The following is a 14,431-nucleotide window of genomic DNA, read 5'->3' as shown; positions in this document are numbered from 1 at the left end:
TTCATCCCTGGGATGCACATTGTTTCAACATACAGAAATCAATAAATGTAATTCACCACATCAATAGATATAAAGACAAGAATCACATGATTATCTCATGTGATTCAATAGATGCAGAAAAAGCATTTGAAAAAATTCAGCATCCATTCATGCTCAAAACACTAGAAAAATTAGGGATAGTAGGATCATACCTTAATATTGTAAAAGCTATATATGCTAAAACAATTCTAAATGGAGAAAAATTGAAAGCATTCCCTCTAAAAACTGGAAGAGGACAGTGATGCTCTCTTTTACCACTTCTATTCAACATAGTCCTTGGAACCCTAAAAGAGCAATTAGACAAAAGAAAGAAATTAAAGGGGTACAAATAGGAAAAGAAGAGCTCAGACTATCCCTACATTTAGAAGACCCAATACCAGAAGTCTTCTAAAACTCATAAATGAATTCAGCAAAGTAGCAGGCAATTGTGTTCCTGTACACCAATTATGAATCAACTGAAAGACAAATTAGTAAAACTTCCATTCACAATAGCCTCAAAAAAATTACTGTGTTATTAATCCAATGAAGAGGTGAAAAGACCTCTACAATGAAAACTACAGAACACTAAAAAAAAAAAAAAAAAAAAAAAAAAAAAAAACTGAAGAACTTAAGAGATGGAAAGATCTCCCATGTTCCTGGAAAAGGCAGAATTAATATTGTCAAAATGGCCATACTACCAGAAGCACTATACAGATTTAATGTAATTCCTATTAAAATTCCAATGATGTTCTTATAGAAACAGAAAAAGCAGTCATGAAATTCATTTGGAAAAATTAAGAGACCCAGAATAGCAAAGCAATCCTTAGCAAGAAAAGTGAAGCAGCAAGCATCTTAATACCAGATCTTAAATTATACTACAGTGACAGTAACAAAAACGGCATGGTATTGCACCAAAACAGACATGAAGACCAAAGGTACAGAATAGAAGACACAGAGACAACCTACATAAATACAGTTATCTCATACTAGACAAAGGTGCCATAAACATACATTGGAGAAAAGAACAAATGATGCTGGGAAAACTGGAAATCCATTTGTAGTAGAATGACGCTTAACCCCTCTCTCTCACCCTGCACAAAACTCAACTCAAAGTGGATCAGGGACCCAGGCATTCACCAGAGACCCTGTGCCTACTAGAAGAAAAAATAGGTCCAAATCACTTCCATGTCAATTTAGGAACCAAATTCCTGAACAAGACTCCTAAAGCACAAGAAGTGCTTTAAATCAAGAATCAATACTGGGATGGTATCAAATTAAAAAGCTTCTTCACAGCAAAGAAACAATCAAGAACATGAAGAGAGAGCCTACAGAACGGGAGAAAAATCTTTGCCACTGCACCTCGTGTCTCCAGGATATACAAAGAACTCAAAAAACTTAACAGCAAAAACCCCCCAAAAACAAAAAACAAAATAAAACCCAGTCAATAAACGGGCAAAGGAACTGAAAAGACACTTCACAGAAGAAATAAAAATGGTCAAAAAATATGAAAAAAATGTTCAACATATCTAGCAGTTAGAGAAATGCAAATTAACACTACAGAGATTCCATCTCACTCCAGTCAAAGTAGCAATTATCAAGAATACAAATAACAATAAATGTTGGTCAGGATGTGGGGGAAAAGGTACGCTCATACATTGCTGGTGAGACTACAAATTGGTGTAACTACTCTGAACAGCAGTATGGAGATTCCTCAGAAAACCTGGAGTGGAACTACCCTTGGACTCAGTTAGTCCACTCCTCAGCACCAAAAGACTTAAAATCAGCATACCACAGTGATGCAGTAACATCCATGTTTATAGCAGCTCAATTCACAATAGCAAAGCTATAGAACCAACCTAGGTGCCCTTCAGTAGATGAATGGATAAAGAAACTGCGGTATATATACACAATGGAATATTATTCAGCCATAAAGAAGAATAAAATTATGGCACCTGCAGGTAAATGGATGGAGTTGAAAATATCATGCTAAGTCAAATAAGCCAATCCCAAAAAACCAAAGGTTGAATGTTTCTCTGATATGTGGAAGCTAACACACAATGGGGGCAAGGGGGGAATAGAAGTTCACTGAATTAGACAAAGGGGAATGAAGGAAAGGGAGGGGAGATGGGAATAGGAAAGACAGAAGAATGAATAGGACATAACTTTCCTATGCTCATAGATGAATACATGACCAGTGAAATGCCACATCATGTACAACCACAAGAATGGTTGGATCCTAATTAGACTGTTATACTCCATGTATGTATAATGTATCAAAATATACCCTCTATCATGTATATCTAAAAAGAATAAAAATGTTAATTCTCAAAAGGACAAACAGAAAGTAGGTATAGGATTTAGTGTAGGTTTTCTATGAGGTTATTACAATGAAAGAGTACAGTAAAACAAAAAATTATAGTAAAATGAGCATTCTCAATGCTGGAGTACAAAAGATAAAATTTCTATAGAAATGAGCTGGAATTCAATTTTGCCATAAGCAACAATTAGGCACTTATTATAATTTGCATATCAAAGCTCAAGCATACTCAATTACAAAGTGGATACTATTTACAAGTATAAGAACTATATTGCCACAAACCTGCTTCTCTAGTACCAAAATGGGCAGAACCATTTTGAACATTGCAGGTATATAATCTTAGTTCAAATTCCAAGAGCTTCTGAGAAAGGACAAAATAAAGATATGAATTTACTTAAACTGCTCCTTGAAGTCAATGGACTGTTGTATAGTTTCATATTTATAATATACAATGCACAAATTATGTATCATAGATTTTTTTTTTTTTTTTTTTTTTTTGTACCAGGGATAGATTGCAGGGGTGCTTAGCCACTGAGCCACACCCTCAGGTCTTTTTTTAAAATTTTGAGACAAATAATAATAAAAGCTTAATGTCTCTAAATTCTAGCTCTCAACTGTAAGATGTAAAGAGCTTACTTAAATATAGCTGTTTCAGTATTAAGTAAAATAATATGTTTAGTTACTATTTTTAATGGAAATATTATTTTTATTATTTGTTTCAATTATGGCTAGAAACAGGTCCTTCCATCAGCAAGAGTCTCAATCTGAGATGGAAAATTATTACATAACTTAAAATTATGTAGCTGCCAGATGGTTATACCCAAATGAAAGTGATATAATGTAGTTCTACTCTCTCATAAATACCAAAAAAGGAAAAAAATTAAGTAATGAATGTACAATTTGGGTATTTGGGAACATGAGACAGTTATTTATTCAACCATCATTAGTTAGGGGCTACTATGTACAAGTTACTGTGTTCATTAAAGTCCTTATCCTCAAGATTTGTAGCATTCAAGTGACCAGAGAAAATGAGCTGGGATAAAACTATGGCATAATGCAATAAATATGTTATCACAGAAAATACTCTGTTTTAAGAAGAGATTAGACATGACTAGGGGAAAATGTTTTTTAAAAAGAATTTGAATTGGTCCCAAAGAAGTATTCTAGTTGATAGAATATACCAAGAATATAGGTGCATAAAAATTACTACTCATTGTGTGACTGAAAAATAGGCTATTTACATGAGTTATAAGAATAACAAGTACTTTGATGCTCAATGACAGCCTAGACTGCCTTCTAAGGAATTTGGACTACCATCCTACAGACAGTAGGAAACATTGAATGCTAGTGACAACTTCTTGATATAGCAGTTGTACACAGTCTAAATAAAAGCAGAATAAGATTAAAGAGGTGGAGGTAGACTATCAAGGTTTTATAATCATTCAAATGACAATGAGGACTTGCACTTAGATAGTGGTAATGAATTAATTCAAAATGCATAATTAGAAGAACCAACTGAAGAGGCTAAGATAGTAGTAAATGAAAGTGAACACATTTCTAGCATGGTCAACCAAGCAAAGAACAGGCATTTAGAGAAAGCAGATTTGGCATAATGGTCATAATAAAAAGAATCTGTTAATTAAGCATTTATCAAGCATAAGCCATAAGAAGCTAGGGATATAAACATGAGTAAAAACTAGTACCTGTCTTGGAAGTAGTAGAAACCATATACAATTTAACAATTACCATCTTAATGACATGAATTGCAAAATGGGAATTAGAATAATTTACAAATGGCCTAAAATATTGCATGAACAATTCATTAAATTTATTTATCAAAAATCTATCTTAAGTAAATTTTTTTTCTTGATTACAAATTTATATACTTAATATATTTATCTTGGCAGAAGTTTAAGGGCTGTTCGGTTTTATAAATGCTGTACAGGAAGTGAACAGTAGTATTCTCAAAATTAGACATACCGTGCAATGATTCTGAGGTATTAAAAAAACAGTATGGTTCAAAAAGCTGCCAAAAGTTTAAGATGCCTAAATATAAAAACACATAAGGAAAAAAAAAACTGAAAGGACTTGCAGAGCCAGATGATGGAAGGTCTAATTTACTTTATTCTATAACTGATGGAAAATTACTGAAAGGATTTAAGTAGAAGTGCTCTCCCAACCAACACTCCCTTCTCAGAGAATAGTCTCTATCCCTAATATTGGTATTAGAGAACCCCATTCACTCAATGCTGAAGTTGAATGGATCAGAGGTGCATGCTCCAGCAACTGAGGTCAATTAGATTTTCTCATCTAAGCATTTAGAATACTGACACACATGCATCAGCACTAACACCATAGCATTAATGAGATAAGAGAATAAGTAGCCCTAGAAAGAGAATATCTAGTTTCCTATTCAGTACTAGTGGGACCTGGCTATATAACATTACCTTTGGATAAACTGAGATGTCCCTGTAGCTTTCCAATAAATCCAATTTTTGCTTAAGCTAATTTAAATGGGGTTCTATTCCCTATAAATCTGACAAAACAAGGCTTTGGTGGTTAATCATTCTGGCAGTTAATCTGAATGACACAGGGAAAATAGGCTAGAAAGAAGTGGAACAATTAAACAAGGGAAGGAATTAAAAGGAAGTAATTGCAAATAGAGGCAGTTTTGATGATTAAAAAAAAAAAAAACAAAAAAAAAAACTAACCAGTGTTCTGCAGGGGCCTCAAAGCTTAACTTAAAGTTTCAGAAAGCTTAAGCAGTACCAAATGCCTCTAAGGACTAGAAGGAGCTAGAGACTACTGATGTCTTTTAAGAGAATAATTTTAACAAAACTGAGACAGAAGTTATATTTGAATAAGTTAAATAAATGATAGAAAATAAAGTTATTAAGAAATTTCTTTAGCCAGGTGTGGTGGTGCATGCCTATAATTTCAGTGACTCAAGAGTGAGGCAGGAAGATCACAAGTTCAAGGGCAGCCTGGGCAACTTAGCAAGACCCTGTTTCAATATTTAATAAGTAAATAAATAAAAAAGGGGTGGGGATGTGGCTCAGTGTGAGTGCCCCTGGGTTCAAACCCCAGTACTGGGGGAAAAAAGTCTTTAAAATCACAACAGATAAATTATTTTTAGGCAAAAAGACAAGGAAAATGAAAGTTTCAGTCTGCAAAAGAGCAAAACATGATATTATGGAGGATGCAGAAGGCTAGCAAAGTTCAACCTAGCAATGTGAAACAATTTTTCCTTAAAATGGAAATTTTTAAAAAGGAAAATGGCAAATGGCTAAAATTCCAAAGAATTTTAAAGTAAAGAGAAGGAAAGTTCAATTCACATTGTTGAATACCACATATCTTTAAGAGGCAGTGACCAGATAAATAAATGCCAAATTACAAAGGAGCACAAGTAGGTTGGAAAACTTAGGGGAAAAGACAGTTTGAGATACAATTGGACAATATGACTGGAGTCAACAAAAGGTAAGTCAAGAATCATCTATAATGACCTAAGGTTTATTCCCTAAGATTTCAGGGAGTAAAACAGACTAATACTGTAAGGGAAAAGTGAACTACTAATGAGCTAGGTAAGGATAACTTCAGGTTTAGTTCTTATATAACCCTGTATAATGTGACTTAATTAAAACGTATACAAATGAACCAAATAAGGCCATTTAGAGAAAATATTGTCCTAAAAGCTGAAAAAGTGGTCTATCAAGTTTTTATTATAAAGAAGTTTGATACATATTTCAAAATATTACTATTTTAATATTTAATATTATTTAAATATTAAAAATATTAACCCAGATCTTTACTCCATATTAAAAAATCAATCCATTAAAACCACTATATACCTGTTAGAATGGCCAAAATTCAGAACAGTAACAATACCAAATACTGGAGAGAATAAGAAGAAAGAGAAACTCTCATTTACTGTTGGGATAAAACAGTACAACCACTTGGGAAGACAGTTCAGTAATTTCTTACAAAACCCAAAACATTCTCATCATACAGTCCAACTGTTGCAGTCAGGTTCCTCGGTATTCACCCAAAGGTTCTGAACATTTGTGTCCACACAAAAACCTGTATATGGATATAGAGAAGTTTTATTCATAATTGCCAAAACTTGAAAGCAACTAAGATGTCCATCTGTAGGTGAATGACCAAACTGTTACATTCAAATAAGAGAATATCATTCCATGCTAAAAAAGAAAAGATGGATCAAGTCATGAAGACACAGATGAAACTTAAATGCATGTTACCATGTGAGAAGCCAGTATGAAAAGATTACATATTACATGATTACAACTATATGACATTCTGGAAAAGGAAAAACTATGGAAACAGTAAAAAGATCAATCGTTGCCATAAGTTAGAAGTGGGGATGACTACATGGAACACAGAATTTTTTTTTTTCCCCCAGGGGAGGGGGGGGAATTCTAGGAATTGAACCAGGACACCTCATGCATGCTAGAAAGCACTACACCACTGTTCTATATTTTTATTCGTGCCCCCCCCCCCCGCCACCTTATTTGGAGACAAGAGACTCCAAGAGTTGCCCAAGGTGGCCTTGAACTTGCCATCCTCCTGCCTCAGCATCCTGAGTAGCTGGGATTACAGGTATGTGCCACTGGTCCAGCAAGCACAGAAGATTCTTGGTACTGTGTCACTACTCTGTATGGTACTACGTTGTGGATACAGGTCATTATATATTTACACAAGCCCACTGAATATATGATACAAAAATTCAGCCCTAAAGTAAATTATGGACTCTGGATGATAATGATGTATCAATATGGGTTTTAATCAAGTATAACAAGGCACATGCTTGTATCAGGGTACATAAGAAATATCTGTACCTTCCTCTCAATTTTGTTGTGAACATAAAACTACTCTTATAAAACTAAGTCTATTAAAAAACAGTAACTCCAGATGCAATGACTTAAGCGTAAAAACTAAAACTTTGAGACTCTTAGTAGAAAAAAAGCAACTATCTTTTAAAACCAGATCTGGGTTTCAGGCATAAAAAGCGATTACAGTACAAGAAAAGATGAAAAAAATCTGACTGTTAAAATTAAGAACTTTTTTTCATCAAAGGGTACCACGGGGGGCGGGGGGGAGTACCACGGCAATCACAAGAACTGCATTTAGGATTTTAGGTTTGTAAATTCTACTAAACTGTGCAAGGGAATAATGTTTTATGTTTTATATCCAATATCAAATTTGGTCAACTCCAGCATGACACTGGCAAACTATGCAAATACTTGAGTAACCAACTCAGATAATCTATACTTGGAATATACTACCTTCAAACAAAAAATTAAAATATTAATGGCAATTACATATATGATAAGTAACTTGCAACAAAGAGATATGGAATGGGAAAATGAGCAGTTGATGAATTATTTACATATAAAATTTTCATTATTTGCTTCTAAATTTACTGAGTCAACTAACATTTAAGTGCCTAGTATGTGTGAAGCAATATATACATTTGTATATATACTTTTTTTTTAATAGTGTCTCATTAAATTGCTTAGGGCCTCACTAAGTTGCTTAGGTTGGCCTTAAACTTGTGATACTCCTGCCTCAGCCTCCCAAGCTGCTGGGATTACAGGTATGAGCCATGATGCGTGGCACAATATAATATTTTTTACAAACTGTGTACAGTAGTTCATTTGGTTATAAATCCATAGGACATAACTCTAAGAGAGTTCTGAATCTATAGAATCATAGAATCTATCAATCTATAGAAATGAAATACAAATTTGTTGATCTCAATGATGTCAAAGATTCTGAGTATTTCTCAAAATGGTAAAACATTCCAAACTGTCCCTCCCAACTTACCCCCTAAAATAAAAAGTAAAAAAACAATTTAGAAACTGAAAGACATTCAGAATATTAGCATAAATATAAAGAGCACCTGCCAGGTGCAGTGGTGTACCCAGCAGCTACAGAGGCTGAGACAACAGGAGGATTCAAAGTTTAAAGTCAGCCTCAGCAACTTAAAAAAAAAAAAAAAAAAATATATATATATATATATATATATATATGAAAAAGGGCTGGGGATGTGACTCAGTGGTTAAGTGTCCTTGGATTCAATCCCAGGTACCAAAAAGAGAAAAAAAAAAAAGAACTCTTATAAATCATTAAGAAAAACAGAAAAATACACAAGCAACAGGAACAGGATTTTCACTGAAAACACAAAAAGCCAGGAAACAAAAAGAAATATTCTTTATCAGTGATAATCAGGAAAATGCGCATCAAGATCACGACATAATACAGCCTTTCGTTTTGTAAAAGTTAAAGACAATATCAAGTGTTAAAGAGGATAAATAACTAAAGGGTCTTTTATCTCACATATTGCTGTTTTGAATATAAACTGATGCAACCATTTTGGAAGTTCTATATCATCTCTTAAAGTTAAATATTCACCTACCAATGAGGAAGCAACTGTATTTCTATGTATTATTATCAGGAACTTTTATATATATATAAATAGGGAACACGCACAGAATGTCCATATCTTTGTTTATAATTACAAAACCAGACAATAACCATGCCCCACAAGGGATAGTGGATAAATATCCAAATACTAATAATGGGAGACACTCATTCAATGAAATATTATACAACAATTAAAATTAACGACTACAGCAACATCTCATAATGCAGATAAATCTTAGCTAAACTAGGTGAAAAATCCAGTTTAAAAAAAATTATATCCTCCAAGCATGGTAGTGCACATTGTAATCTCAGCAGTTCGGGAGGCTGAAGGAGGAGGATTGCAAGTGCAAGGTTGACCTCAGCAACTTAGTGAGTCCCTGCCTCAAAATAAAAAATAAAAAAGGCCAGGGATGTTGCACAATGATTAAGAGGCTCTGGGTTAAACCCCTGGTAACAAAAAAAGATTATATTTAACATAATTATATAAGAATAATTAAAAGAGACAAGTTTTGGGATTATATACCCAATAAAACTGCAAACAGAGAAAAGAATGACAACAGGATTCAAGATGACTGGGTTATAAGTAGGTACCAATAAGGGCATGGGGAGAGGAAAGTGATGGTACATCAGTACTTATTATGGTTGACAGATAATGATTCAATGCAGTATGCCACAGGTTTAATTTTTTAAAAACCTAAAAATTATACATCATTTGTTCAATGAAATGTATGAAATGAACACAATAACCACTTTTCTAGGCGAATTCCTATGTTAACAACTGTAGAGAAGGGAAAAGCAGTTAGATTAATGTATAAAATATGTGATAATCAGCACATGCATTAGATGGTAATGTCTTCTATAACCAAAAAATAAATTCCAAATTGTCTAAGTACCTAAAATTCCTATATGCAAGGGCAGTAAGACTTTACCAAGTAAGACTGTCATCATCATCAATTTTTAAAACAGATATTTCTAGTAACTTGGGAGGCTGAGGCAAGAGGATCACAAGTTCAAGGCCAGCCATCACAACTTAGTGAGGCCCTAAGCAACTTGGTGAGACCCAGTCTCAAAATTCAAAAAAGGGCTGCAGATGTGGCTCAATGGTAAAGTGCCCCTAGGTTCAATCCCCAGTACCAAAAACAACAACAACAATATCTATTATATAATTCTTAGCTATCTTTACAATATAGTACACCAACATTTACATTTTTTTTCTTCCAGTACTGGGGATTGAACCCAGGGACTCTCTCCTCTGAGTCATATCCCCAGCCCTTTATATTTCTTCTGTTGAGGCAGGATCTTGCTAAATTGCTAAGGGCCTCACTAAGTTGCTAAACCTGGCCTCAAACTTGTGATCCTCTTTCCTCTGTCTCCAGAGTCACTGGGATTACAGGTATACACCACCATGCCCAACATTTACTTTATATTATCAAGTACACTCTTCTCAGGCTTTCCTGTTCTTAATGTTTTTATAGACAATATTTATGCATATGTTACAAAATTTAATTTTTGACACTGGAAATATCCAAATGTGATAATAAACTTAATTTCAAATAAATTATCAGAAAAATTAAGAAAAGATGAATATGTCAAAATAAATGCTCTCGATTTGTTTTCCTGAGATCCTAAAAATTACTTTTTCATTAGTATGTTTTTCCCATTCAAAATTTCAAATATCTTTTTAAAGCTTTAAACCAGTTTTTGATTTTCTAACTTTGCTGTCAAGTTTGAATTCTGATATACATGAAGTCAAGCATAGTAAGTGCCATATTTTATTCTCCAGTTAAGAGTAAAATTGGTTTATGAATAATAGACATTTGAGACTGTTCAACATAATATATTTTATTAGGCAATAATGGAGAATTATTTTACTCATATATAATTTATGCTTATGAAGCCATATTATTGTGATATTCACCTCTACAAACTACTATTCTATTCTTCCTAATTGCTTAAGAGTAGACATAGGAATAATCTGATAAATGGCATGAAAAATTTAGTATTGCCAAATTTGAAAAGTAAAATAAGAGCCCAAAGAATCAGATGCTAACACCTGGAACAAATGCAAAATGTCTAGAAAATATTCTACCTCTTCCTTTTCAACACTGATCAGATGAGAATGATGGGAATCGCAGGAGACAAGAACTAACCTCAAACAACACTACCAAAATGGTAAGAAAGCATAACTCATTTTAGAGTTAGCATTTAATAACACTAGTTTTAGTACAGAGACTATTATTGAGATAGTCTGCCAGTGTTTAATGTCTAATTCTAAGCATACAATGAAAATTGTATTGTATTCTATAAATCAATAATCAAATTTAATCAAACCCACACTACATTGATTTACTATTTAGAGTTGTTACTATATATTATTGTCTGCTACTAAGTCTAAATTGAATGTTCACTATTCTTAAACTGTATCTTAAACACTAAAGCAAAATCAAAATACTTAATTAAAAAAAAAAAATCAATAAAGTTGCTTAGATCTACTTCTTTAGAACCAGTGGCAAGAAAATAAAATTTTTAACCTATAGCTATTTCTATCTTACAACCTGCTACAGTTTGGGTCTGTAATGTTTCCCCAAGGGCACGCTGTTAAAGGTTTAGTTCCCAGCTTAGTGCTATTTTAGGAGGTGAGATCCAATGAAAAGTCTTCAGGTAACTGGTGCATGGAGAGTGGAACCCCAACCCTTTCTCTTCCCAGTCATGAGTTGAGCAGTTTTTTTTCTTTTTAGTATTTTTTAGATGTTGATAGACCTTTATTTTATTAATTTATATGTGGTGCTGAGAATCGAACCCAGGGCCTCATACATGCTAGGCCAGCACTTTACCACTGAGCTACAACTGCAGTCCCACAGTAGTTTTGCTTTGATATGCGCTTCTACCCACTCACCAGAAGCCTAAAAACAACAGGTCATCCTGATGATTAACTAGAACCTCCAAAACTGAACCCAAACAAATCTTTTCTCTTCATAAGTTGACTGCATCAGGAATGGGTTATAGTAACAGAAAGTCGACTAATATAACTCTTTGAATTTCATTTTTCTTCAAAATTCTAATAAGTAAAATGAGATAAGGAAGAAAGAAAATGGACTTTAACATTGTACTTTCAAGTTAGAAAGGTTTGCCAGTTATCTCTAAATGTTAGAACTATTAACTTTAATTTTCTTTTGTGCTTTTCTGCATTTTTCCAGATTCTGTACAATAAGTGTATATTACACTTATAATTCAAATAAATTGTAAAATCTACTTGCCTTTTTATACTACATTCCCCAAACTAGTCTAACCTTCCACTTCCCAGAATTACTGCAAAATTAGATGCCGTCTCCCAACAAATGGGAAAAATACCAGTATGGTGTATGTAAGTGTAATTAACTCTTGCAGAAATTTCTTTTGTTCTTTTTTAAGGAGTATATTTAAGAAAAGGGGATTAGAAATGTAAATTTTAAAAAACTAAATATAATTGTATTGGGGGTGGGGGTTAGTTTTAAGATCTACCCTAGGATACCAAAATCTATGGATGCTCAAGTACCTTACATAAGACAGCACAGTACTGTTGGCCCTCTATATCTAAGTATTCTGTATCTGAGGAGTCAACTGAGGATCAAAAATATTTGAAAAAATAAATTTTATCTGTACTGAACATGAATAGACTTTCTCTTGTCATTATTCCCTAAACATAGGAGAACAACTATTTATATAACATTTACATTGAATTTGGTATTGTAAGTAGTCTACAGATGATTTAAAGTACACGGGAGGATGTGCATAGGTTATATGCAAATACTACACTGTTTTATATGAAGGACTTGAGTATCAGAGGATTCTGGGATCCATGGGGGTCCTGGAAGTAATTCCCCATAGATCAAGAGACAACCCTGCATATAATCTATGCATGTCTCTAACACAATGTAAATGCTATGTAAATAGCTGTTATGCTGCATTGCTTAGAGAATAGTGGCAAGAAAAAAGTCTCATGTTCAGTACAGATACAATTTTTTCAAGTACTTGTGATACGCATTTGACTGAATCAACAGATACAGAACCCAAGGATACAGAGGGTTGACTGTAATTTCATATTTCAACAATTACAACAAACTTCTCTTAAAATAGTGAAAATGTTCTTCATCCTAGGAGACAAATGTAGCCTTCTCATCAATATACTGAGCACTTGCTAAGTACCAAACACTGCTAGATTATACATAAGCTTAAAATTGTACAGCAAAATTTATCCTATGGCTAGTCCACAGAAAAACGATAAATCTTTTAGGAGATTTAGGCAAACATTTGACATCTTTCTCCAGAAACAGTAATTATTAAATGAAGAAAACCTGTAAAAATGTTATTTGTATTGTTATTCTTTGTGGAACATTGCATCTTATTTGCAATAATAAGGCACTGCTAAATTACAGACTATCAAATGGAAAGTGGAAATCATTTTTCCTTGTTCTAGCAGGATCTAATGAGCAGTTTAAAGTTTATATTAAAGTTAACTCTGGCTAATTACAGTTTTGGCCAGTTTTTAGGAATTTTATACAACAATGGAATGCACAATATTTATGGGTCCACAGCATTATGGCAGTTTAAAGAATTATGTAGTGAGAAACATACAGATCTGAATGCAAACTCAGACTTACATTATGACCATAAGCAATTTATATAACATTTATGAACTTATTTTCCAGATCCATAAAAGTGGAAAAAAATTTTCCACTTTGCTGGATTGTTGTGAAGATCAAATAAAGTATACAGGATACTAAATACAATGTCAAATATGTAGCCAACAATAAATGTTATTTGTAGTTTCATATAATTCTCTTCTAGAACAAAAGTTATTAGTAGTTTCTTCTAGTACCAAAAAGCCATTATCTTCTTTTTACATCCTCTAATATAGCTTTGATAGATACTAAATAACTTTATTAAAATTAATACCTATAATTTAGGGCAAACTACCTCAAGTTTTCACTTAAGCAAATTCCCTTCATCTAAATAAAGTCTGCTGGGAATGGAATTTAGGATTCCCAACCAAACATTTCACTAGGTACTTTGATGAAGAAGGTAAATCACCAATAATCAACAAGGTTACTTTATTAGCATGCTGCTCAATATTTGGTTTGGCATTCTACAAAATTACTGTTAAAGCCAACATTTCATTTGAGATTCTCTGTAGTTTTCATCAATCCAGTTTCCTGGAAATAAAATTTAGTCTCCTTAGCCTCACAAAAATGTTGAAGTTTCCTTCTATAGTTCAAACTTAAAAAAAATAACAGGACAGAACAAATTAGTTTAAAAAGATAAAAACTGGAAATTGCCAATGAAGTTTATAATTTAAACACTTCATTTTCACTACAGCAAATATTCTTCCTTATACTCTGAAATCTCTGGTTATCAAAGTCTGTTATTTTATTAATGTTTACTTATTTAATAAGTTCCCCAAATTATTAGAAAGTCAGAAACACATTTCATAGAAACATTACAGTGATTAACAAGACAAACTACTATAGTTTCAGATTTTCTTAGTTTTGTCCTTCTACAGAGGTTATTAACAAGCAAAACAATTTCAGCTCCTCAAGTAGTAACATATTTCAAATTCTGCAGTATGAGTTGAAAAAATAGTGGAAAATTGTATGTTTCTAAATAAATAATAATATC

General features: G+C 33.0%; 1 protein-coding gene across 2 annotated transcripts in view; it reads right to left on the bottom strand.

Moving 5' to 3' along the window:
* PKN2 (protein kinase N2) overlaps positions 1–14,431 on the bottom strand; it is a 129,738-nt gene that overhangs the window by 112,429 nt on the left and 2,878 nt on the right. The window lies entirely within an intron of this gene.

Source organism: Sciurus vulgaris (genome assembly GCF_902686455.1).
Source record: "Sciurus vulgaris genome assembly, chromosome: 1".
In the NCBI taxonomy this organism is placed as follows: domain Eukaryota; kingdom Metazoa; phylum Chordata; class Mammalia; order Rodentia; family Sciuridae; genus Sciurus; species Sciurus vulgaris.
This window is presented reverse-complemented; position numbering and strand designations above follow the sequence as displayed.